Source organism: Trachypithecus francoisi, unplaced genomic scaffold (assembly GCF_009764315.1).
Source record: "Trachypithecus francoisi isolate TF-2019V2 unplaced genomic scaffold, Tfra_2.0 Lachesis_group2, whole genome shotgun sequence".
NCBI classification, from domain to species: Eukaryota; Metazoa; Chordata; class Mammalia; order Primates; family Cercopithecidae; genus Trachypithecus; species Trachypithecus francoisi.
The window spans coordinates 94,252,413-94,276,608 of record NW_022681465.1 but is presented as its reverse complement, the minus strand read 5'-3'; the positions used below and the strand labels follow the sequence as shown (position 1 = coordinate 94,276,608).

The window sequence follows — 24,196 nt, the reverse complement described above, 5'->3', positions numbered from 1 at the left end:
GGATACAGAGAGGAGCAAGACTGTGTCAAAAAAGCAAAACAAGTCTCTCCTACCTGCAATTTACAAAAGTTCTTTGTAATCTCTTCTACAGAAACAAAATTGCTTCTGCCTCTCTTCTTACACAGATTCTGTAATAGTCTCATAGTGGAAAAATCTGTCAAAGAAAATTTCTTTTTTTTTTTTTTGAGACGGAGTCTCGCTCTGTCACCCAGGCTGGAGTGCTGTGGCCGGATCTCAGCTCACTGCAAGCTCTGCCTCCCGGGTTCCCGCCATTTTCCTGCCTCAGCCTCCCGAGTAGCTGGGACTACAGGTGCCGCCATGTCGCCCGGCTAGTGTTAGCCAGGATGGTCTCGATCTCCTGACCTCGTGATCCGCCCGTCTCGGCCTCCCAAAGTGCTGGGATTACAGGCTTGAGCCACCGCGCCCGGCAGAAAATTTCATTCAATTAGTCTAACTTCAGTTCCCTAGGGCCCCCTGAACATGTTTTCTGATTAGCCATTTCTGAAGAGCTGGGGGACTCACTTATTTAAAGCATCAAAGCCTAGTAGAAAGCATTCTAAAAGAAACAGAACATGCTGAAGAACATTTAAATACAATTGTCCAGCATTCTCCTTAGGAAGATAGGGTAGGCCTCTGTGGCAACCCAGTAATGCCCTCAGGATCCAGAGAGGAGACAGTGTTTGCCCTACCCTGGATTGCCATACTATTTAAATTCCTGTATATGCTTCTGGCTGAAAAAAAAAGGGACTCTTCGTCTCCCACTGTGATATTTGGAAAACAAAAGAAGTATAATTTCATGAAAAATAACCCATAAGTCTACTCCCTAAAGATAACAATGACAAAGGAAAATATTTCGGCTGCTTCTACCCTGTGGCATGCACATACATACACATACATAAAACACAGCTGCACCCAGGCTAAGTGCAATGTGTGATATACCGGATTGAATCCTGGAACTAAGAGTGTTACCAGAAAAACTGGTAAAATCTAAATAAAAGTCTGGAGTTTAGTCAATAATAATGCACCGATGTTGGTTTCTTAGTTTTGATAAATGTACCATGTATATTTGAAAAATGTAGGGCTGGGCCCGGTGGCTCATGCCTGTAATCCCAGCGCATTAGGAGGCTGAGGTGGCCAGATCATAAGGTCAGGAGTTTGAGAACAGCCTGCCAATATGGTGAAACCCCATCTCTACTAAAAATACAAAAATTAGCCTGGCGTGGTGGTGCATGCCTGTAGTCCCAGCTACTTGGGAGGCTGAGGCAGAAGAATCGCCTGAATCCGGGATGCGGAGGTTGCAGTGAGCTGAGATCACGCCATTGCACTCCAGCCTGGGCGACAGAGCGAGACTCCGTCTCAAAAAAAAAAAACAAAAAAAAAGGAAGAAGAATAAAGAAAAACGTAACACATAATGTTAACATTAGGAGAAACTGGGTGAGAGGCACATGAGAACTCTTTGTACTATTTTTGTTACTTTTCTGTAAACCTAAAATTATTCCAAATTAAGAAGATTATTCTAAAAAATGGACTCAGCAATTAGAAAAGTATACCCCTCTGTGGCCATTTGGTATAAGGTCAAACCGCTCTACAACTGACATCTCATCTTATGTATTAGCTTATATAAGTGTCTAATAATACATCTAAGCAGCTAGGCCTGTGTTCAATTTTGAGATAAAAGCTGACGTCTCCAAGCTCTGAATGACAATCAAGGTTAGTTTTTCTCAAGTTAATAACTTCATCAGAAAATACACATTGGAAAATTCCTGGTTTTGTTCTCTTTCCATTACTTCCATATGCTCTTGCCTTCTAAGAAAGTATGTGATCATTCAAGAGATATTTCCATTGAAATGGGTAAGATAAAATTAGGAACGTTCAGAGGCTTCAGTTATTAGCAAGAGATAATTACCCAGAATTCCTGACTCTGGGGTAACACCAGATAAATGAAGTGTTAATAGCCAGATTCACTTCAAAAGTCCACATATCGGATTTTAATGAGCAAGTGGCTCAGTATTACTTAATTTTAAAATTATTACTCTAAGACAGAATGGTTCTAGTTGAAGTGCGTATCAGTTCCCTCTGTTGGTAATGATAGACTTTTGACATGCTTCAACCCATGAAGTAGTCTTCTAAAGTGGTTCAAGATTTTAGTTTCCGTGGGGCTACTTACAAATTTCTTGCTCTTCGAGATTTCTATCTCTTGAAACAAAGTTTTCCATTATATTTCACTACATTAATAAGAAATTTCACCCAGCAAGAATTTAGTGAAGCAAAATCTTTCATTTTCCTTAAGTTATGCGGCATGTCATTATTCACTTTTTAAGCCTATATGCCCAATTATAATTTGCAAAAACTACTTACTGTAAAGTTATTTTGTCAGAGGCCTTTGAACCGTGCAACTCCATCTTTTTTTTTTTGAGGTGGAGTCTCTCTCTCTCTCTTGCCCAGGCTAGAGTGCAGTGGCGCAATCTCGGCTCACTGCAAGCTCTCCCTCCCAGGTTCACGCCATTCCCCTGCCTCAGGAGTAGCTGGGACTACAGGCGCCCACCACCATAGATGGCAAATTTGTTATTTTTATTAGAGATGGGGTTTCACCGTGTTAGCCAGGATGGTCTCGATCTCCTGACCTCATAATCTGCCCGCCTAGGCCTCCCAAAGTGCTGGGATTACAGGCGTGAGCCACAGCGCCTGGCCTGCAACTCCATCTTGAATAGGGGCTGGAGAAAATAAGGCGGAGACCTACTGGGCTGCATTCCCAGGACGTTAGACATTCTAAGCCACAGGATGAGATAGGAGTTCAGCACAAGATAGGAGACATAAAGACCTAGCTGATAAGACAGGTTGTGGTAAAGAAGCTGACTAAAACTTCCCAAAACCACGATGGCCACAAAAGTGACCTGTGGTCATCTTCACTCCTCATTACATGCTAATTATAATGCATTAGCATGCTAAAAGACAATCCCACCAGCACCATAACAGTTTACAAATGCCATGGCAATGTCCAGAAGTTACCCTATATAGTCTAAAAAGGGGAGGTACTGGCTGGGTGCCGTGGCTCACGCCTGTAATCCCAGCACTTTGGGAGGCTGAAGCGGGCAGATCAACTGAGGTCAGGAGTTCGAGACGAGCCTGACCAACACGGAGAAACTCCGTCTCTACTAAAAATACAAAATTAGCTGGGTGTGGTGGAGCATGCCTGTAATCCCAGCTACTTGGGAGACTGAAGCAGGAGAATTGCTTGAACCCAGGAGGCGGAGGTTGCCTTGAGCCTAGATCATGTCATTGCACTCCAGCCTGAGTAACATGAGCAAAACTCCGTTTTTTCAAAAAAAAAAAAAAAAAAAAAAAAAAAGAGGGGAAAGGGGGAGGAACCCACAGTTCCAAGAATTGACTACCCCTTCCCCAAAAATCTCATGAACAATCCATCCTTTGTTTAGCATATAATCAAGAAATACCCATAAAAGGCCAGGTGGCTCACGCCTGTAATCCCTGCACCTTTGGGAGGCCAAGGCGGGTGAATCACCTGAGATTAGGAGTTTGAGACCGGCCTGGCCCACATGATACAATGAAACCCTGTCTCTACTAAAAAAAATACAAAAAATTGGGGGGCCATAGGTGGCGCATGCCTGTAATCCCAGCTACTCAGGAGGTGGAGGCCGCAGTGAGCCGAGATTGTGCCACTGCACTCTAGCCTGGGCAACAACAGCAAAACTCTGTCCAAAAAAAAAAAAAAGGAAAAAAGAAAGAAAGAGAGAGAAAGAAAGAGAGAAAGAGAGAGAAAAAAGAGAGAGAGAGAGAGAGAGAGAGAGAGAGAGAGAGAAAGAAAAGAAAAAAGAAAAGAAAAGAAAAGAAAAGAAAAGAAAAGAAAAGAAAAGAAAAGAAAAGAAAGAAAGAAAAGGGAAAGAAGGAGAGAAAGAAAAGCAAGCAAGCAGCCTTTGGGGCTGCTCTGCCTACGGAATAGCCATTCTTTATTCCTTTACTTTCTTAATAAGCTTGCTTTCATTTCACTTCACTCTGTGGACTCAACCCGAATTCTTTCTTGCGTGAGATCCAAGAGCCCTCTCTTGGGATCTAGATCAGGACCCCTTTCTGGTAACAATTTCCTACTGAATTTTGCTAAAGTGTTTTCCATCCTAGGAAAATACTAAATAATTGCTAACTTTGAATTTAATTTTTCTCACTTAGAAACAGAACATTTTTTAATAATAATAATATATTCAGGCTTCCTTTCCATGAAACTTGGTAGATGACACATAAATACACTAGGTATATAACAGAATAAAAAATCTTAAAGGAAAATTTTCTACAACAATGTATTTAACCGTGTGGTCTTCAAAAATTCCTTAGTTTAATGAAAATATCTTTGGTTTAAAAAGTCCCTTCTTTTCTGACTTCTAATTGTTTTGCTGCAGGTAACTGTCAATTTCTGAAATATATCTAAAATAACTCAGTTTCTAAGATCTGTTGGATATAAACTCTCCTAACTTTGTGGCTTAATGAAGAGTATGAGTCCGGCAGATACCAATCAGAACCCACTTAATCAATAGGGCGCAGCAATACAAACTCAATCATCAAATTATACCTACTGCGAAACCCAATCTGTCCTTTGAGAAGCTTGGAATACAGTTTCTAAATGATGAGCTTGTAAGTAAAGGAACATTTTACATTGCTATGTCTAGAAACACTGGGACCTAGACTTCATGAGATAAAAATGGCAGTACATACATACATATATACATACATGTCTCAGTAAACAAATTAAAATTCTAATTTAGCAATTACCTTATAATCTAGGTTTCCTGACACAATTATTTTTCTTTCTATTAGTCCTTGACCACTATTACTTGGGCATTCTTACTCTAGTATGCCTTTATTGCAATGTGCTTTAAATCTCTGAAAGTAAACTTGAGAGAAATGCACAACTTAAGCAATCAGACAAAGTAATTATTTCTTTTTTTTTTTTGAGACGGAGTCTCGCTCTGTCACCCAGGCTGGAGTGCAGTGGCCGGATCTCAGCTCACTGCAAGCTCCGCTTCCCGGGTTTACGCCATTCTCCTGCCTCAGCCTCCCGAGTAGCTGGGACCATAGGCGCCCGCCACCTCGCCCGGCTAGTTTTTTTTGTATTTTTTAGTAGAGACGGGGTTTCACCGTGTTAGCCAGGATGGTCTCGATCTCCTGACCTCGTGATCCGCCTGTCTCGGCCTCCCAAAGTGCTGGGATTACAGGCTTGAGCCACCGCGCCCAGCCAAAGTAATTATTTCAAGCCTAGATCTGAGCAACAGAACATCTGCTTATTCACGTTTCGCTATGCAATGATCTTCAGAGCAATTAAATGGGAATCAAAATACAATATCCACATTTACTAAACTCCAATCACAAGCAAGGCTTCTGCTAGGTACAGGGTAGGCCATTCACATATATAATTTCATTTAAAACTAATAATAAGAATAAAGGAGGAAAGGGAAGCCTCAGCAATGTCACAACAAATCTTTATACAATAGTTCTTCACTTGGCAGCATGAGGGAATCATTTGGGGAACTTTAAAAAATGCTGATGTCTAAGTCCTACCCCTAGTGATTCTGATTTTAAGTAGTTTCAGGTTCCAGAATATTTAAAAGCTCCACAAGTGATTGTGATATACATCCAAAAATAAGAGACATTGCTACAGAAAAATGTGGGCCAAGAGTTTTGAGGCCTAACCTCTCAAGTAAACACAATAAAACATCTACAGGTATTTCTATATGCATTAACACAAAAGAATACAGACAACAGGCTAAATACAACACATAACACTTGAAAAAAAACAAAACAAAAACCCTTCAGCTACTAATTATAAGCTCTTTAAACTCAAACCCATTTACCATTACTTACTTGCCAGAAACCTTTGAGGTTTCCTTTCTCTTTTACTCTCACTGAGGCAATTTTGAGAGTTTTACTTTACTGTGTGCATACTAGGAAATGCTGATAACTTTTTTTTTTTTTTTAAATCATTGTTTGACTCCTCCACTGTCCAAAAGTTTAGTGCGCTTCTGATTTTGGTTTTTGTTTCCTGAATTCCAAAGCATTCCTCAAATCACAAGATAAATAAGATTCAAATTTGTAAAGGACGTTCATTTAGCCTGCTTTTCCTAACTAGTTATTGCTAGCATATAACAGCAACATACATTTATATATAATTACCACTTATTAAATTCTCTTCATAGTTGATCTGTTGATCTTCTTGGACTTTTCTGGCTTAAATTACTGACAGAGACGGGGGCAGCCAAGGCCCCACTCTCCTTCCGGCTGAAACCTGGCCTTCAAGCCTAAAACAGCCTGAAGGCTGAAAAACAGGACTGCAGGCCTGGGAGAATCTCCAACCGGCCTGTCCCCTGGGAGGACAGGGTGGCGTCTTGGGAAATTCATGCCCTGTTTGCAGGGGGAGGAGCCTGGCCTGTCCTGTTCCTGTGTGGTAGGTATCCTGGGATTCAATCTGTGAGATGGGGGCCTGTTAACAGGTACCCCTGTTACTTTGCTGAGTTTTTTTCCATTTTGCCCAATAAATTCTGTTCCCCCTCGCCCTTCAAAGTGTCTGCGAGCCTAATCCTTCCTGGTCGTGTGACAAGAATTTGGTTTTTACTACAATATTATAATTACAATGACTTCTGAATTTCGTCTCTTCTTTGCCAATACTTAAAACTTACATCCGGCAGGGCGCGGTGGCTCAAGCCTGTAATCCCGGCACTTTGGGAGGCCGAGACGGGCGGATCACGAGGTCAGGAGATCGAGACTATCCTGGCTAACACAGTGAAATCCCGTCTCTACTAAAAAATACAAAAAAATTAGCCGGGCGAGGTGGCGGGCGCCTGTAGTCCCAGCTACTCGGGAGGCTGAGGCAGGAGAATGGCGTGAACCCAGGAGGCGGAGCTTGCAGTGAGCTGAGATCTGGCCACAGCACTCCAGCCTGGGCGACAGAGAGAGACTCCGTCTCAAAAAAAAAAAAAAAAAAACTTACATCCACTCCCTTCTCATCGCATCGGATAGAAACTCCGTGTAACAGACTATTGTATCATCATCATCAAACTCTTTTACTCTTCTTCCTAGGCCACACAGACCACATTTCCCAGCCAATGGAATGTGAGCAGACATGATAAGTGCCATATTCAACCTAACTCTTAAACCACTCCTACTCATTCTTTTTCACAGTTTTCCAGCTAGACGGAGCCATGTGTTAAAGCCACGCATTTCAATAAGTCTGTATTGCAAACCAAAAATAAAATTCTAAGCCCCCCCCTCCGCCCAGCCACCTACCCATCCATTTGAATGGACTTCCTCTTTGGCCAGGACACTCTTAAAATTTAACCTGAAAGACTACTTCAGGCCATGATGGTAAGCAGATGTGCCTCATTATACCTCTCCAGTATTAGAATCAACACAGACCTTAAGTCTGACAAGAGACATTTATAATTTACTCTCTTTAAAGCCTACTACCTGGAGGCTTCATCTGCATGATAAAACTTTGGTATCCACAACCCAGACATTTCCTTTCTATTGACCCCAGGTCTTTAGAAAAACTCAACCGTCAACCAGAAAAATTTAAATCTACCAATAATCTGGAAGCCTCCTGCCTCCACATTTTGTCCCACCTTTCTGGACCAAACCAAACCAATCTATTTCTTTCTTTCTTTTTTTTTTTTTAGACAGAGTCTTGCTCTGTCGTCCAGGCTGAAGTGCAGTGGCGCAATCTCGGCTCTCTGCAAGCTCCGTCTCCCAGGTTCACACCATTCTCCTGCCTCAACCTCCCAAGTAGCTGGGGCTACAGGCACCCGCCACCATACCCAGCTAATTTTTTGTATTTTTAAGAGAGACAGGGTTTCACTGTGTTAGCCAGGATGGTCTTGATCTCCTGACCTCATGACCCGCCCTCCTCTGCCTCCCAAAGTGCTGGGATTACAGGCGTGAGCCACCTTGCCCAGCCCTGTATTTCTTAAATGTATTTGATTGAAGTCTCACGTCTCCCTAAAATGTATAAAACCAAGATGTACCCCAACCACCTTGGGCACATGTTCTCAGATCTCCTGAGGGCTGTGTCACAGGCCATGGTAACTCATATTTGGCTCAGAATAAATCTCTTTAAATATTTTACAGAGTATGACTCTTTGTTGACAGGATCATCCCTCAAAGACTGCGGATTTCAAGACCCACTCCTGCTCCTCCCTCTCTTGTGTTTTTCCTGGGCAATAAACTATTACTTTGAGATTCCAGAGGTCTGTTACAGAAGACAGCATTTCCTGGCATTTAGAATATTCACTATCCAGTGGTATGTTTGTGCACAGTTTCAAATAGATATTTTAGCATGGTAAAGACATAATATTCTATTCCTATTTCAGTAAGAAATTTTACCAGGAATAAATGCTAAATTTAATGTTAGATTAAATTTGCTGATAGTAATTTACATTTCTGTATCTATTTTTATTTTAAAAAGTCATCTATACTTTTCTGTTTTATCCTTTTTTCTAGGTTCTAGAATAGCTGAACTAGCATAGAATGATCTATTCCTTAAAACCGGATACAAAGGAAAGTAAGGGAGGGAGGGAGGGAAGAACAAAAAAAGAAAAAGGGTGGAAAGACAAGCTGTTGCTAAAAGAATGTCATTAGTACTTTTTCATTTTACAAACAGGGTCTCGCTCTGTCTCCCAGGCTGGAGTGTAGTGGTGCGATCTCGGCTCACTACAGCTTCTGCCTCCTGGGTTCAAGCAATTCTTCTGCCTCAGCCATTCAAGGGGCTGGGATTACAGGCATGCAATACCATGCCTGGCCGATTTTTGCATTTTTTGTAGAACCAGGGTTTCACCATTTTGGCCAGGCTGGTCTTGAACTCCTGACCTCAAGTGATCCACCTGTCTGTCTTGGCCTCCCAAAATGCTGCCATTACAGGCATGAGCCACCCAGCCCGGCCTGTCATTAGTAATATTAAATGAATTAAACTACATTAAAAAAAGACTGATAGTACATTCTGTTAAAACCACTTGCAATGAGCAAGCAAGAAACATTTGAGAGGAGGGACTTTTGGGGGCAAGAAAGCAATTAAAAACACTTCTTCCATGGTTATAAATCTATTTCTATCTGGTCCTAAGTGATTTTTCTTTTTGCAAAATTAATATGGGGGAAAACTGTTCTGAAAAGATTTTTCCATTGATTAGCCTAGACTCGCATGTATAATACCTGAAGCCATACTATATGCCTTCTTATCCCTAATATTTTATGTTTATTCTTCTACCCCTTAATTAAATTGGCCAGGTTTATCTACTATGTGGGTATTTTAAAAAGAAAAACAGGCAAACAATACTTATTCATCAATTTTAGTACTTTTCTGCCTTCTAATTTTTAAAATTATTGTCTTCTATTTTTCAAAGGCTGATTTTTTCTAATGTCTTCCTTCTATTTTTCCTTTTTTCACATCTTGACATCAGTAGAGTTCATTTATTTTCATTTTTTCTTGTATGATAATAAAATTACTTAAGGCTAGGAATAACTGTGTTCACACGTTTTTATGTGTAACAATCTCAAAGCTGTATATCATCTACTTCAAAATTTCAAGCTTCCCCTTTAAAATACTGTTTAAAAAACTTTATGAAACCAATATTTCTCTCAACCTTCGTGTAATATCTGGTTTTACTTTAAGTGGTCAGATAATTTAACCTGTACTATTTCTACTCTGAGAAATTAGGGATTTTCTTTGTTAGCCTAGAATGTGCTCAGTTTTTGTAAATGTTTCACGAATATTTCTATATATTAAGTTTCCTGATATTATTCAGATCTGTCACTATACACATACTAGATCATCTTAAGTTCAACTAAACATAGGCTCACAAGACTACCATACGCTATGCTTAGCATCAGTTTATACAGAAGGCTGTGGGGAAGACTTGCTATCACAAAAAAAGAAAATGTGTAGGAAAATAAGATAAATTTTGTACCAATAAAAATGTTATAATCTTACATGTATTTTCAGAATCCTATAAAAGTATGTTGCTTTTTGAGATAATTTCTTACATGTTTTATAAAAGCATTTCTACTTGTAAGTCAATTTTGGCAGTGCAATTTAGGACTATACTCAATTTCTAGCGATGGGGTGATCTCTTTACATTAAAAAAATCAACTTTAATATATAACTACATTAAATAATAGGGAATTGTTTTCTTTCCATTCATCTTATTGTCATTAAAGTAAAATGACTACATAATAAAGTGTAACAGAATATTTAGGGGTGTGCTATGCACATCAATGTTACGAAATTAGAAAATAACAGACTGCTAGAGATCTAAAAGTGCCACTATCCAGCAATGCCTTTAGTTCTATTACTTCCCTCTCAGAAATATAATTAATATTCCTGTTTGTCCACTATGGGAGAGAATATACTATAAAACCAAACATGTGAATTAATACATTGTTCCTATTACATGTGGACACCAGGTGATTCAGAGAATGGAAAGAAGATAAACTGTGGAGGAAAAATCAGATGAGATTTCTATTTGAAATCTAAATGTCATGGATATGCTGAGTTTTCTGAATATCATTTATTTCTGTCTACACTTTTATTACAGGGACTGAGAAATCTGAACAAGTATGAACATCTATAGGACACAGCTACTCCCTTATAGCTCCTTATTGTTCCAATTGCCTTTGTGGTTCCAAGAAGCAAGATCACTGAGCAAGTCTTAGGAGAATCTCAAGTCTCGTGGTAAAAATACTCAACAAGGTCAAGCTATCAGGTGAAGGACTGAAAAGTGCAGGTGCTATAAAGAGGAAATGTTGAATGAGAACCTTTAAAGGCAAAAAAGTTTAATAATGGGTCAGTCAGTGTCCTCAATCTCTTTCAAAAATTTGATTTCATCAAATGGTATATCAATAATTTATAAAAATGATAAAATGTGATGGAGATGAATAAGGGGCTAAAAACTTTCCATCTTGACCATCTGGTGACAGAGCAAAATTGTTTAATAAACCAAGTTTGGCTATGAGGCTAATTTTCTAAAGCAGATCCTGTTCTGTCACTGATTTTTTTTTTTTTTTCGAGTCAGAGTCTCACCCTGTGGCCCGGGCTGGAGTGCAGTGGCGCAACCTTGGCTCACTGCAACCTCTGCCTCCCAGGTTCAAGCGATTCTCGTGCCTCAGCCTCCTGAGTAGCAGGGACTACAGGGGCATGGCACACGGTCAGCTGATTTTTGTATTTTTAGTATAGATGGGGTCACGCCATGTTAGCCAAGCTGGTCTCAAGTGATCCACCCGCCTCAGCCTCCCAAAGTGCTGAGATTACAGGTGTGAGCCACTGTACCCAGCCATCTCACTGGTTTTTATTATCACAGATCAGATGTATACATATTTCTAAAAGTTATTTGTTTATATTTTGGTTTACTGAGGAATTTTCAGAAACAGTAGAAAACTTTTGGCAAGAAAATATTTGAGATTGTGCTTAGCCACATCTAAGAAAACTTCCTGGAATTTTCCTACTACAGGATCTCAACTTTCTCCTCCTGCCCACCCCGCCCACCAACATTTGGCTACCTACAGATTAACTGCTTCCACTCAGTGAATAATGATGCCGTTAAATAGATAGGTCCACATAGCCAGTTAGCTGTCCCTGGGCCTCAGTAACAGAAATTTGTTCTGTTTTCTGTTCTGGCTCCTCCTCCTCTCTGTTCTGCACCACTGCCACCCTCTTCCCTCCTCCCCACTTCCCCTTCCACCCGTCTTCCACTTTTAATGACCTGTCATGACACATGTACCTATCTTTGATCAGCAAATTCCATTTTGTCACGTCTTAAATAACCAGAATGGAGTCACTTGTGCTAGATGCCATGTAATCAAACTAAATTTCAAAACAGACCAGTTTTCTAAAAATGAGATTCACAGTAACCAATCGAAAGAGGCCCAGTAAACCTGAGATAGCACGATAAGGAAGCACCCTTTCCCTTAGCCCATCCAAGGAAAGTAACCAAATGTTAACCAATCCACTTTTTGTACTATGCTGTTTGCTTGTTCCTGCTCAAGTTTCCTTACAAAAACCAACTCTTCCACCACCTCCTCAGAGCTCCTATCTGTTTTGCACACTGGATGCTGCCTGATTCATGAATCACTAATAAAAACTAATTAAATCTTTGAAACTCACTTTGTTGAAATTTTGTTCTTTGATACATGAAACATATTCACAGGTTCCAGGGATTAGGACACGCACATCCTTGGGGGATGAGAGAGATTATTCTGCCTGCTACACTTATGGCATACAAGGCCCTCTATAAGCCATTTGCTATTTTAGCACGTGGTATGCACCTAATAAATACTTCTTGAATGGCACTCCTACAACTACCCACTGCTCAGTGAAACAAGATAATTTTACTTGCAAAATCTAAACTCAAACAAAATTACACCCAACAAAACATGAGTGGCTTAAATTCAGGGTTTCTCAAACGTGGCACCATCAAACATTGGGTAGATAATTCTTTTTAATGGGGGGGAGTTGTTCTGATACAGACAGGAAACGGAAATACTGGGTAGAAGAGAACGGTTCCCCAGCAAAGGCCCGCACCCTCAAGCCTGGAAACCTGACGCCCTAAATGGGAACAGGCACTCCTGTTTTCATGCCCAAAAATTTCCGTATGGCCCACTACACCCACTATCCTGTACCTATATAAACCCCAATCCACCTGTCCTGCCCAGGGCAGAAAACCACTTAAAGGCATTGTTAAGCCACAAACAATTAGCATGAGCAATCTGTGTCTTAAGGGTGTGTTCCTACTGCAGTGAACCAAGCCCAACCTATTCCTTTAATTCGGCCCATCCCTTCGTTTCCCATAAGGGATACTATTAGTTAATTTAATATCTATTGAAACAATGCTAATGACTGGTTTGCTGTTAATAAATATGTGGGTAAATCTCTGTTTGGAGTTCTCAGCTCTGAAGGCTGTGAGACCCCTGATTTCCCACTTCACACCTCTCTATTTCTGTGTGTGTGTCTTTAATTCCTCTAGCGCCACTGGGTTAGGGTCTCCCCAACTGAGCTGGTCTCAGCAAGTGGCGTCCATTCGTGGGGGCTTGAATCCAGGTGGAAGCTGTCTGGACGAACGGAGGCAAGATGGTGCACTTCCGGGTTCTTCATCACCTACTTTTCCCGCACGCGCGAAAATGCAGCTGGCGCCTGGGAAAGGTGCAGACCGACCGGCATGCGCCAGGTGACGTCAATCCGTAGAGACCAAGATTTACCTGGTCGCACCTGCGGAACGCCCCCCCACACGCCTGTGCCCCGCCTATTGCCCTCCCACTCCTAGAAAAGCAGCTCCAGGCCAGTACGCCACGTGGACTTCCCAGTCCCCAGTCGGGACTGTATCAGGAACTCCGCCTGAGAGCTCCACCCGGTGACTCTCTTGGCCTCCTTTGCCGGAGGCCGATAGACCTCACCCCCACACCTTCTTCCTTGAAGCTGGGTGACCAAAAAATAAATTTGCAGTTTTGCTCCTACCCTTGCCTGCTCGCTGGTTCTTTTGTGCCTGCTCTGGTGATCTTAGAAAAACAAATCAGAAGGGTCGCCAAGTGATGGCTGTAATGGAAAACTAGCTAGAGGACACCCCAGTACTCTCAAAGCAAACCCCGTGGTGAGTAAGAAGGGTAGCTTGGAAGCATCAGGGTAACAATGGGACAGGTTTGGGGTCTGGTTCGTTCCAGCCTTGGAACTTTTTCACACTGATAACGAGGACGAACAAGAGTATAGCAAAGTAACAGAAGAGGTTACAGAGCAAGTTTATTTGCCAACTAAAGCTAAAGTGGCAAGGGAAGGAGAGGTTCATCCCTACACTTCTGCACCCCCTCCTCATTATTTTGAAGAAAATGACCCCCTAAATCTTTCTTTTCTGGAGGACACTTGGCGAAAAGTAGTTGTCCCAGTGACTGCTTGAGCAGCGCCTTGAGTGACCGCTCTTAGTTCTATTCAGGTAGGAATTCAGCAAGCTAGACAAGAAGGTGATTTAGAGGCTTGGCAGTTTCCTGTTAGAATACACCCCCCACAGATCAAGAGGGAAGTATTATAGCTACATTTGAGTATTTTCCTTTTAAATTACTCAAAGAATTAAAACAAGCAATAAATCAGTATGGACCAGGTTCTCCTTTTGTAATGGGACTGTTAAAAGAATGTTATTGTTTCCAGTCGGATGATTCCTACTGACTGGGATGTTCTTACTCGAGCTTGTCTAACTCCTGCTTGGTTCTTACAGTTTAAAACTTGGTGGGCAGACGAAGCTTCCATTCAGGCTGTTCGCAATGCCCAGGCCCAACCTCAAATTAATATAACTGCAGACCAGCATTTGGGGGTTGGCGGCTAGACTGGTTTAGATGCACAACTGGTCATGCAGGATGATGCCATAGAACAGCTTAGAGGAGTGTGCATTAGAGTTTGGGAAAAAAATCACTTCAGGTGGAGAACAATACCCTTCCTTCAGTGCTATAAAACAGGGACCCAGAGAACCATGTGTTGATTTTACAGCTCAGTTACAGGAGTCTCTTAAGATTATTGCAGATTCGGCTGCTCAGGATATAGTGTTGCAGTTATTAGCTTTCAACAATGCTAATCCTGATTGCCAGGCTGCTCTGCGACCTATTAGAGGGAAAACACATTTAGTTGATTATATCAAGGCCTGTGATGGTATCAGAGGTAATCTGCATAAAGCTACCTTGTTGGCACAGGCAATGGCAGGACTGAGAGTGGATAACGGAAATACTCAATTTCCTGGAGCTTGTTTTAACTGTGGGGAGCATGGTCATACTAAAAGAGAAAGTAGAAAAAATCAGCGAGTCAGGCTGCCAGATAGGGGAAAAAAGAAAACTGTTGAGCCTGAAATATGTCCAAAATGTAAAAAAGGAAAACACTAGGCTAGTCAGTGTCACTCTAAGTTTGATAAAGAAGGGAACCCGATTTCAGGAAACGCCATGAGGGGCCCGTCCTGGGCCCCGTTCTAAACCGGGGCATTTCTGGCTCAGGCCATTCCCTCACCCCTGTACAATGTCTGTCCCCCGCCACAGCCAGTAGTGCTACAGTAGATTTATGCTGCACAAAAGCTGTGGGCCTTCTGCCTGGTGAACCCCTACAAAACGTACCAACAGGAATCTGTGGACCCTTGCCAGCAGGGACAATAGGATTACTTTTAGGAAAGTCTAGTTTAAGTTTAAAAGGCGTACAAATACATTCAGGAGTCATTGATTCAGCTTATAATGGGGAAATTCAAATTGTTGTATCTACTTCTGTTCCTTGAATAGTAGAGCCAGGAGAGCGCATAGCACAGCTACTGATACTGCCATATGTGCGAATGGGAAAAAGTGAAATTAAACGAACAGGAAGATTTGGAAGCACAAATAAACAAGGCAAAGCAGCTTACTGGGTAAATCAAATTGCCGATAAGCATCCTACCTGTGAAATAACTATTCAAAGAAAGAAATTTAAAGGTTTGGCAGATACACGGGCAGACATTTCAATCATTTCTCTACAGCACTGGCCGTACACGTGGCCAATTCAACCTGCTCAATATAACGTGGTTGGAGTTGGTAAAGCCAATGAAGTATATCAAAGTAGTTACATTCTGCATTGTGAAGGGCCTGATGGACAACCTGGGACTATTCAACCAATTATAACTTCTGTACCTATAAATTTATGGGGAAGAGATTTATTACAACAATGGGGAGCACAAGTTCTAATTCCAGAAAAATTATATAGCCCTCAAAGTCAATATATGATATATGAAATGAGTATGTCCCTGGTATGGGACTAGAAAAAAAAATGGAAAGGTTTGAAAGAACCACTTCAAGTGGAAAAACCAAGTTCCCGCCAAAGACTAGGAAAAAATTTTTGATGGCGGCCATTGTTAATCCTCCAGAACCTATACCTTTAAAATGGTTAACAGATAAGCCAATTTGGATAGAACAACGGCCACTAAGTAAAGAAAAACTGGAGGCTTTAGAGAAATTAGTTGCTGAACGATTAGAAAATGGGCACATAGTTCCAACATTTTCTCCTTGGAATTCTCCAGCTTTCATAATTAACAAAAAATCAGGTAAATGGAGAATGTTAACTGACTTAAGAGCCATCAATTCAGTTATACAACCTATGGGAGCTTTACAGCCAGGATTGCCTTCTCCTGCTACAATTCCAAAAAAATGGTCTTTAATAGTCATAGATTTAAAAGACTGTTTCTTTACTATCCCTTTAGCTGAGCAAGACTGTGAACAGTTTGCATTTACAATTCCTGCAGTAAACAACCTGCAGCCTGCTAAGCGTTATCATTGGAAAGTGTTGTCACAGGGCATGTTGAACAGCCCTACCATTTGCCAGATGTATGTCGGGCAAGCAATTGAACCTACTCGAAAAAAATTTTCACAGTGTTACATTATTCACTATATGGATGATATACTTTGTGCTGCCCCCACTCGAGAAATATTACTCCAATGTTATGATTGTTTGGGTGAGGGAGAAAGGACAAGATGAAGGAAGGTGAACAAGAAGGCACAATCCATGTTGCTTCCGGGTTCTTCCTCATCAACTTTCCTGCGCGTGGGAAAATGCAGCCCGCGCCCGGGAAGATGCAGATCAACCGAGCATACGAAACTTACCCGGCCACGCCTATGGAGACGCCCCTATCACGCCCTTATCCTGCTCACTGCCCTCCCCCTTCCAGTACCAATGCATAAAAGTCCACTGCCGGCAGGAGCCGGCGTGACTTCTTTGGCCCCCGAATTCGTGGACCGGAGAACCTCACCCAAGAGCACCAGTGCGACTTCCTTGGCCCCCCACACCTGAGGACCAGAGAACCCAGAACCTCTCCTGAGAGTGTGTGCATATTTGCAATAAAGGGCTGCCGCTTTCTTATGCACTTTGGCCTCATGTTTAATTACTTAGCTCTCCTAAATTAAGTTACATTAAATTAAATTAAGACAATGATCACTTGTAAAATTCAATTTCTTGTGCTGGTTTAATGATAGCTCCTGACAAAATTCAGACTACTACTCCTTACTCCTACTTGGGGACCTTAGCAAATGACACTATTGTGCCACAGAAAGTAAACACACGTAGGGATAAATTAAAAATATTAAATTATTTTCAAAAATTACTAGGGGATATTCACTGGATATGACCTGCTTTAGGCATTTCTACCTATGCCATGAGTAATCTGTTTTCTATCCTTAGAAGAAATCCTAGTCTCACCAGCCCTAGGCAATTAACAAAACAGGCTGAGGCAGAGTTACAACTGATTGAAAAGCAAGTCCATAAAGCTCAGATAAATAGATCCAGAGAAGACTCTAGATTTGCTAATTTTTTCAACTCAGCATTCACCTACTGGTGTTACTGTCCAAGAACAGGACTTAGTAGAGTGGCTTTTTCTTCCACATACTAATTCACCTATTTAGATCAAATCGCTACTATGACAGGGATTGGGAGAACTCGCATTGTTAAATTACATGGATATGATCCTGGAAATATTATTGTCCCTCTCACGAAGGCACAAATACAGCAAGCCTTCATAAACAGTCTTACTTGGAAAACCCATTTAGCTGATTTTGTGGGTATTCTCAATAATCATTTTCCTAAAACGAAGCTGTTTCAGTTTTTGAAATTAACTAACTGGATTCTCCCTAAAATAACTAAATTTAAACCAACTGAAGGTGTTGAGAATGTATTTACAGACGGGTCTAGTAATGGTAAAGCTTCTTATTTGGGCTTAAAAAGTAAAGTTTTCCAGACGCCCTATACTTCAGCTCAAAAAATGGAGCTTGTAGCTGTAATTGACGTATTGACTGCTTTTGATATGCCTATTAATGTGATTTCTGATTCTTCATACGTGGTTCACTCCACACAGTTAATTGAAAATGCTGTTATGATTTCATACACAAGATCAATTGATGACAAAAACAAAAAAAGGAGGGGAAATGGGGATTACTGGGCAGCCCATACACAATTGAATCTAGCATTATTTGGTGAAAAGATCCAATAACAAAAAGTTAAGAAATAGGTAAAATAACAACTTGGGGTAGAGGTTATGCTTGTATTTCTCCAGGCCAAAATCAACAGCCAATTTGGATACCATCAAGACACCTGAAACCTTATCATGAGCCAGATGTCAAGGAGGAGATTCCGGGAGGATCCCGAGGACCCCCCGGTTGCAGCCATGTTGAGGCTGACGCTGAGGAGGACCCCAACTGTCACGAGCAACACCTGTCGAACACAGCCACCCACCTGGGGACAGATCAAGAAGCTGTCACAGATGGCAGAAGAAAACCTGAGGAAAGCAGGACAACCAGTCACAATGAATAATTTAATGGTAGCTATGATAGCGGTTATCACCACTGCTGTGAGTATTCCTTCAATAAGGGCTGACACAGAGAACAATTATACTTACTGGGTACATTTATCAATCTTGGCTGGCAATAATGCCTAGATGCAATCACTCTGACACAGTTACACATGCTTTCTGATCTCAGTATTTACCATAATAAATCTGCTCCTATAATTGAGACATACCGCCCTCAAAAACCTATTTGTAAACAGGATTGGACCCAGTTAGAAAAAATGAACGTACTTGTTTAGGAAGATTGCATTGCAGAACAGGCAAAGGTGCTGTACAACGATTCCTATGGAATCATTATTAATTGGTCCCCTAAGGGGATGTTTAGCTTGAATTGCACCTCTCAGTCTGCGTGCCAGGGTCACACGACGTTCAGATGATCTGAACAAAATGGTCAGATGGTAGAAATGATAACAAGTATGGCAAAAGTTTCTGTTACTTGGAACCATGATGGTTTAGTGGCACCTCAACCTCAAATGATATGGACCGCTCTAGGAGCTTAACAGAAGGATTTGTAGAAACTATTAAATGCTCTTAATAAGATCAAAATTTGGGAAAGAATAAAAAAGCATCTAGAAGGACACTCTACAAACTTGTTTTTAAATACAGCAAAATTTAAAAAACAAACAAATATTTAAAGCATCCCAGGCACACCTGACCTTAATGCCAGGCACTGAGTGCTTAAAGGAGCTGCAGACAAATTAGCAGCTAGTAACTCATTAAAAATGGATAAAAACACCTGGAAGCTCTGTGATTTCAACAACAATCATGCTTTTAATCTATGTTGTTTGTCTTTGTATAGTTTGCAGATGTGGATCCCGACTCCCGCAAGAAGTAGCTCACACCAAAGCTGCCCTTTTATCTCTTTGCAAATCAAAGAAGGGAGACATGTTGGGAGCAAGCCCCCCAAAGTCTGGCCATAAACTGGTCCCAAGACTGGCCATAAATAAAATCTCTGCAGCACTGTAACATGTCCATAATGGCCCTAACGCCCAAGCTGGAAGGTTGGGGGTTTACGGGATTGAGGGCAAGGAACACCTGGCCCGCCCAGGGTGGAAAACTGCTTAAAGGCATTGTTAAGTCACAATTAGCATGATCGATCTGTGTCTTAAGGGCGTGTTCCTGCTGCAGTGAACCAAGCCCAACCTATTCCTTTAATTCGGCCCATCCCTTCGTTTCCCATAAGGGATACTATTAGTTAATTTAATATCTATAGAAACAATGCTAATGACTGGTTTGCTGTTAAAAAATATGCGGGTAAATCTCTGTTGGGGCTCTCAGCTCTGAAGGCTGTGAGACCCCTGATTTCCCACTTCACACCTCTCTATTTCTGTGTGTGTGTCTTTAATTCCTCTAGCGCCACTGGGTTAGGGTCTCCCAGACAAGCTGGTCTCGGCACATACCCTTTCCAGCTCCCCGTACATCTAAGAGCCACCTCCACCACTCAATAAAACCCCCACATTCACCATCTTCAAGTCTGTGTGTGAGCTGATTCTTCCTGGATGCCAGACAAGGACCTGGGTACTAAGAGGGCACTGAGCTGGTTAATGCTCAAGCTGCCTGCAGACAGCAAAGCTAAAAGTGGACTGTAACACACACACACACTTGGGTTTTGGGAGTTGTGGGCTACCACCCTTGGATGTTGTCATAGGGTCAGAGCCCAGGGGTACTTGCCCTGGCTCCTGCACCTACTTGTCTGCATGCTCCCCCTCCCGCAAGGGGTTTGAGCACTTGTGGATAAGTCACACCTCTGTTGCATATCCTGTTGAGGGGCGTCAGGAAACTCTCCCATTTCAGTTCTAAGTATTGCAGAACTTTAGCAACAGCCTTGGCTCCCACTCATTACTGCCAGTAGCACTTCCCTGTCCTGTAATGACAATGCTGGCAGGGAGGGGCAAGGAGCAGGGCAACATAGTACCCAGTTGAGAACCACTATTAAACAAAGATCCTTCCTCTTCTTTGTTTGTATGTAAAAGTTACCTCAACTTAATTCACACAATGACACAAAGCCATTTTGAAGTAAGGTTAAGAAACTCATCAGGTTTCTTCCAGCGCAGTAAGACAGTTGTGGGGATGAAATCAACTCTTGTGAAGTTCAAAGGAAGTCATAAATAACATCTGAATAGTTTATATAACAAAAGCTTTCCTTTTATATGTGTTTTATTTTAAAGTACTTTATTCCAAGGGGACATCTCCAGAAAATCAGATGATTTATTAATATGATGTTCACACACAATGCACATGTGAAAAAGAAAATAAAGATAAAACTGCACAACTGTTTTAAAGTCTGTCATAGGTAATTTCACCTTGCAAGGTTTCCTGTAAAAATTAAAGTGGCTAGGATATATACAGGGAAGACTTGAAGGCTCGGGGTGACACAGGCCCTTCTTTTTTTTTTTTTTTGAGATGGAGTCTTGCTCTTTCACCCAGGCTGGAGTGCAGTGGCACAATCTCAGCTCACTGCAAGCGCCGCTTCCCATCCTGGGTTCACACCATTCTCCTGCCTCAGCCTCCTGAGTAGCTGGGACTGCAGGTGCCCGCCACCATGCCTGGTTAATTTTTTGTATTTTTAGTAGAGACGGGGTTTCACAGTGTTAGCCAGGATGGTCTGATCTACTGACCTCGTGATCTGCCCGCCTTGGCCTCCTAAAGTGCTGAGATTACAGGTGTGAGCCACCGCGCCCAGCCTGGAATTATCTTAAGGGTCACTGTTTCATGAGTTCAGTAGTTAATGCTGGCTGTCAATTGGTACCTCAGCTGGGGAAAATGAGGCCTACTTCTTATGGATTTATGGGCTTCTTTATAGTATGGTGGCTGCTTTCCAAGTACAAGTGTCCCTAGAGAACCAGGTGGAAGCTGTATCTTATAATCGAGACTTGGGAAGTCATAAACTATCAGCAAATTTGCCCAGTTTCAAAGGGAAGGAATATACACCCAACCTGCCAATGAGGAAGAATGTCAAAATCACATTTTACAGAAGAGCATGTGTGCCAGGCATTGTGGCTCATACCTGTAATCCCAGTGTACTTGAGCTCAGGAGTTCAAGACCAGCCTGGGCAACACGGCAAAAGCTCTTCTCTACAAAAAATATGAAAATTAGCCAGGCATGGTGGTGTGCACTTGTAGTCCCTGCTACTTGGAGGGCTGAGGTGGGAGGAAGCTTGGGCCCATTAGATAGAGGCTGCAGTGAACCAGATCACACCACTGCACTCCAGACTGGGTGAGAAAATGAGATCCTGCCTCAAAAAAAAAAAAAAAAAAAAAAAAAAGGAGCATGTGGAATAGGAGATATTATTATGGCTATTCTTGGGAAATAAAATCTACCATGGGACTCTTATTCAGAAGCAGATAATCAAACAAAATGTCCAGTAAAAAATTGTGTGTGAGAGGGAGATATGAACAAGCCATTCATCAAACAAAAAAAAATGAGCTATAAACATCTAAAAAATTCTTAGTCTCACTCATAATTAAGAAAAAGTACATTAAACAACAATACACTGCTTTCTACTTATCCCATTATCTATCTACAAACTTTGTAAAGATCATCATGTGCCAAAGGATAAAGAAAGAAACAAAATTATTTCAGTAATTTTTGAAGGAAAAAAAAGAATCAGATGGCAAGCAATAAAGTGACATGAGTCTAACACTAACATATGAGTACCTCTATGTTAACGACTATAAAGCATTCAAGCCTATGCTTTTATTCACTCAAACAGTATCATAAAAAATATCCAGTAATATTACAAGTACCTAATCTACTGCGGCCACTGTGGCTTGGTGGGCCAGGGGCAGCCGGTGGATGCCAACAACTGGTGTTGCCTCACCCATGACTGCTGTTATTCCCTCCTGAGAGCTAGGCAGTGCTTCCCTAAATGGAACTGCTACAATTACAGTATCACCAATGACCACATCCAATGTGGTCCCAGGAGCAGGTGCCACAGCAGACCCACACATTGAACTGTGAGTTGACTTCATATTTGCTGCAGCAGCTGGACGCACAACAGTTAGAATGTCATTTTCAGGAACAAGCTTTGCAGTCACCTACTGGACACTAGGACACTGAATTATGTGCTCCCAGATCTCTGGGGACACCAACTGACATAGCAGTCTAATGAAGTGCCCATCACCTCACACAGCATAAACCCAAACCAGGGAGACACTGGTGACAGGGAAGCCTAGTGGCAGGCCCAGCTCTTCTCCAGACTGCTCTACTAGAGATGTCAAAATCACTTAATTGTGTTGTCGGCCCTACATCTCAGTTCTGTCTCCACACTGGTCTAGGAGTTCCTTGAGGGCAGGGACTGTGTGTCTCATTCATTCATTGGTTCATCCAGTCACTTATCCATTCAGTAAACACTGCTGAGCACCTGAGATACATCACACAAGCTGTTAGGCACTGGGAAGCTTCTATCAATCATATACATGGGCTTTATTATAGGGATTTTATCTTCCATGATTGTGAGAGCCAGTAAAACGTCTAGTCCATGGAAGGCTGTTTCTTTTTGTGCTGGTGATGCTACAACCTGAAGTCATATGGCCCAAGGGACAGGGCAAAGTGAAACTGCAAGAAATAGTAGAACCTGTAAGAACAGATGGCAACACCCTTCAGCCTCTCATCACTTACAAGTCTTCAACTTTGCTGATGAGATATCTTCTAAGAGAAGCCAATGTCTTCATTACGAAACTAGGCATGTGCCTGGCTCTGAAGTAAGAGAAGCTAGAGAGGATGTGGCAGGATGTGGAGTTGCTGCACTTCCAGCTGCTTCCCCACACCAACATGGTGAGCCAGACTAGTGGCAACATGCATTAGCTGCAACATCACACTCTGCTGACTTTCTGACTAAAAATCATATGAGGCTACATAGTATTTGAGTCCTACTAAATAACATTCCAGAAAAGAAAAAACAATGGAGACAGTAAAAACACCAGGGACTCAGGGGAGGGAGGGAGGAATAGGCAGAACACAGAGGATTTTGAAGGCAGTGAAACTCTTACATATGATACTACAATGGTGGATACACACCGTTATACTTTTATTAAGACCCATAGAATGTACAATACCAGAGTGAACCCTAACGTAAACTATGCATTTTCGGTGATGTGTCAATGTAGGTTCATCAGCTGTAACAAATGTAACACTGTGGTACAGGATGTGGACAGTGGGGGAGGTTGTGTCTATGTGGGGGACACAGCATATATGGGAATTAAAATGGCAAATGCAAAAGCTCAGTGGAGAGAAAAGGGACAAAAGGACTATTCCAGATGGAGGACTAGCATGTAATAGAGGCAGAAACCACATAACGTGTGGAGACAAGTCATTTGGTTTAGCCAGTGAAGGAGACAGAATGAGAATACAGGACAAGGTTTAAAAGGAGGCAGACTGTAGAGGTCTTTCTTAAAAGAGTGTCGGGCCAGGCGCGGTGGCTCAAGCCTGTAATCCCAGCACTTTGGGAGGCCGAGACGGGCGGATCACGAGGTCAGGAGATCGAGACCATCCTAACACAGTGAAACCCCGTCTCTACTAAAAAAAAAAACACAAAAAACTAGCCGGGCGAGGTGGCGGGCGCCTGTAGTCCCAGCTACTCGGGAGGCTGAGGCAGGAGAATGGCGTAAGCCCAGGAGGCGGAGCTTGCAGTGAGCTGAGATCCGGCCACTGTGCTCCATCCTGGGCGACAGAGCGAGACTCCGTCTCCAAAAAAAAAAAAAAAAAAGAGTGTCAAGGGGTTTAATTCTTATTCTAGTGGTTTTCAACCCTGGTTGTACACCAAAAGAACATGTGAAGCTTTTAGAAAATATGTATGCCTGGTTCCCAGGCCCCCAGATCCAGTAAGTCTGAA

The 24,196-nt window shown here is 41.9% G+C and overlaps 1 protein-coding gene across 2 annotated transcripts in view; it reads right to left on the bottom strand.

Moving 5' to 3' along the window:
* IPO11 (importin 11) overlaps positions 1-24,196 on the bottom strand; it is a 229,452-nt gene that overhangs the window by 2,818 nt on the left and 202,438 nt on the right. The window lies entirely within an intron of this gene.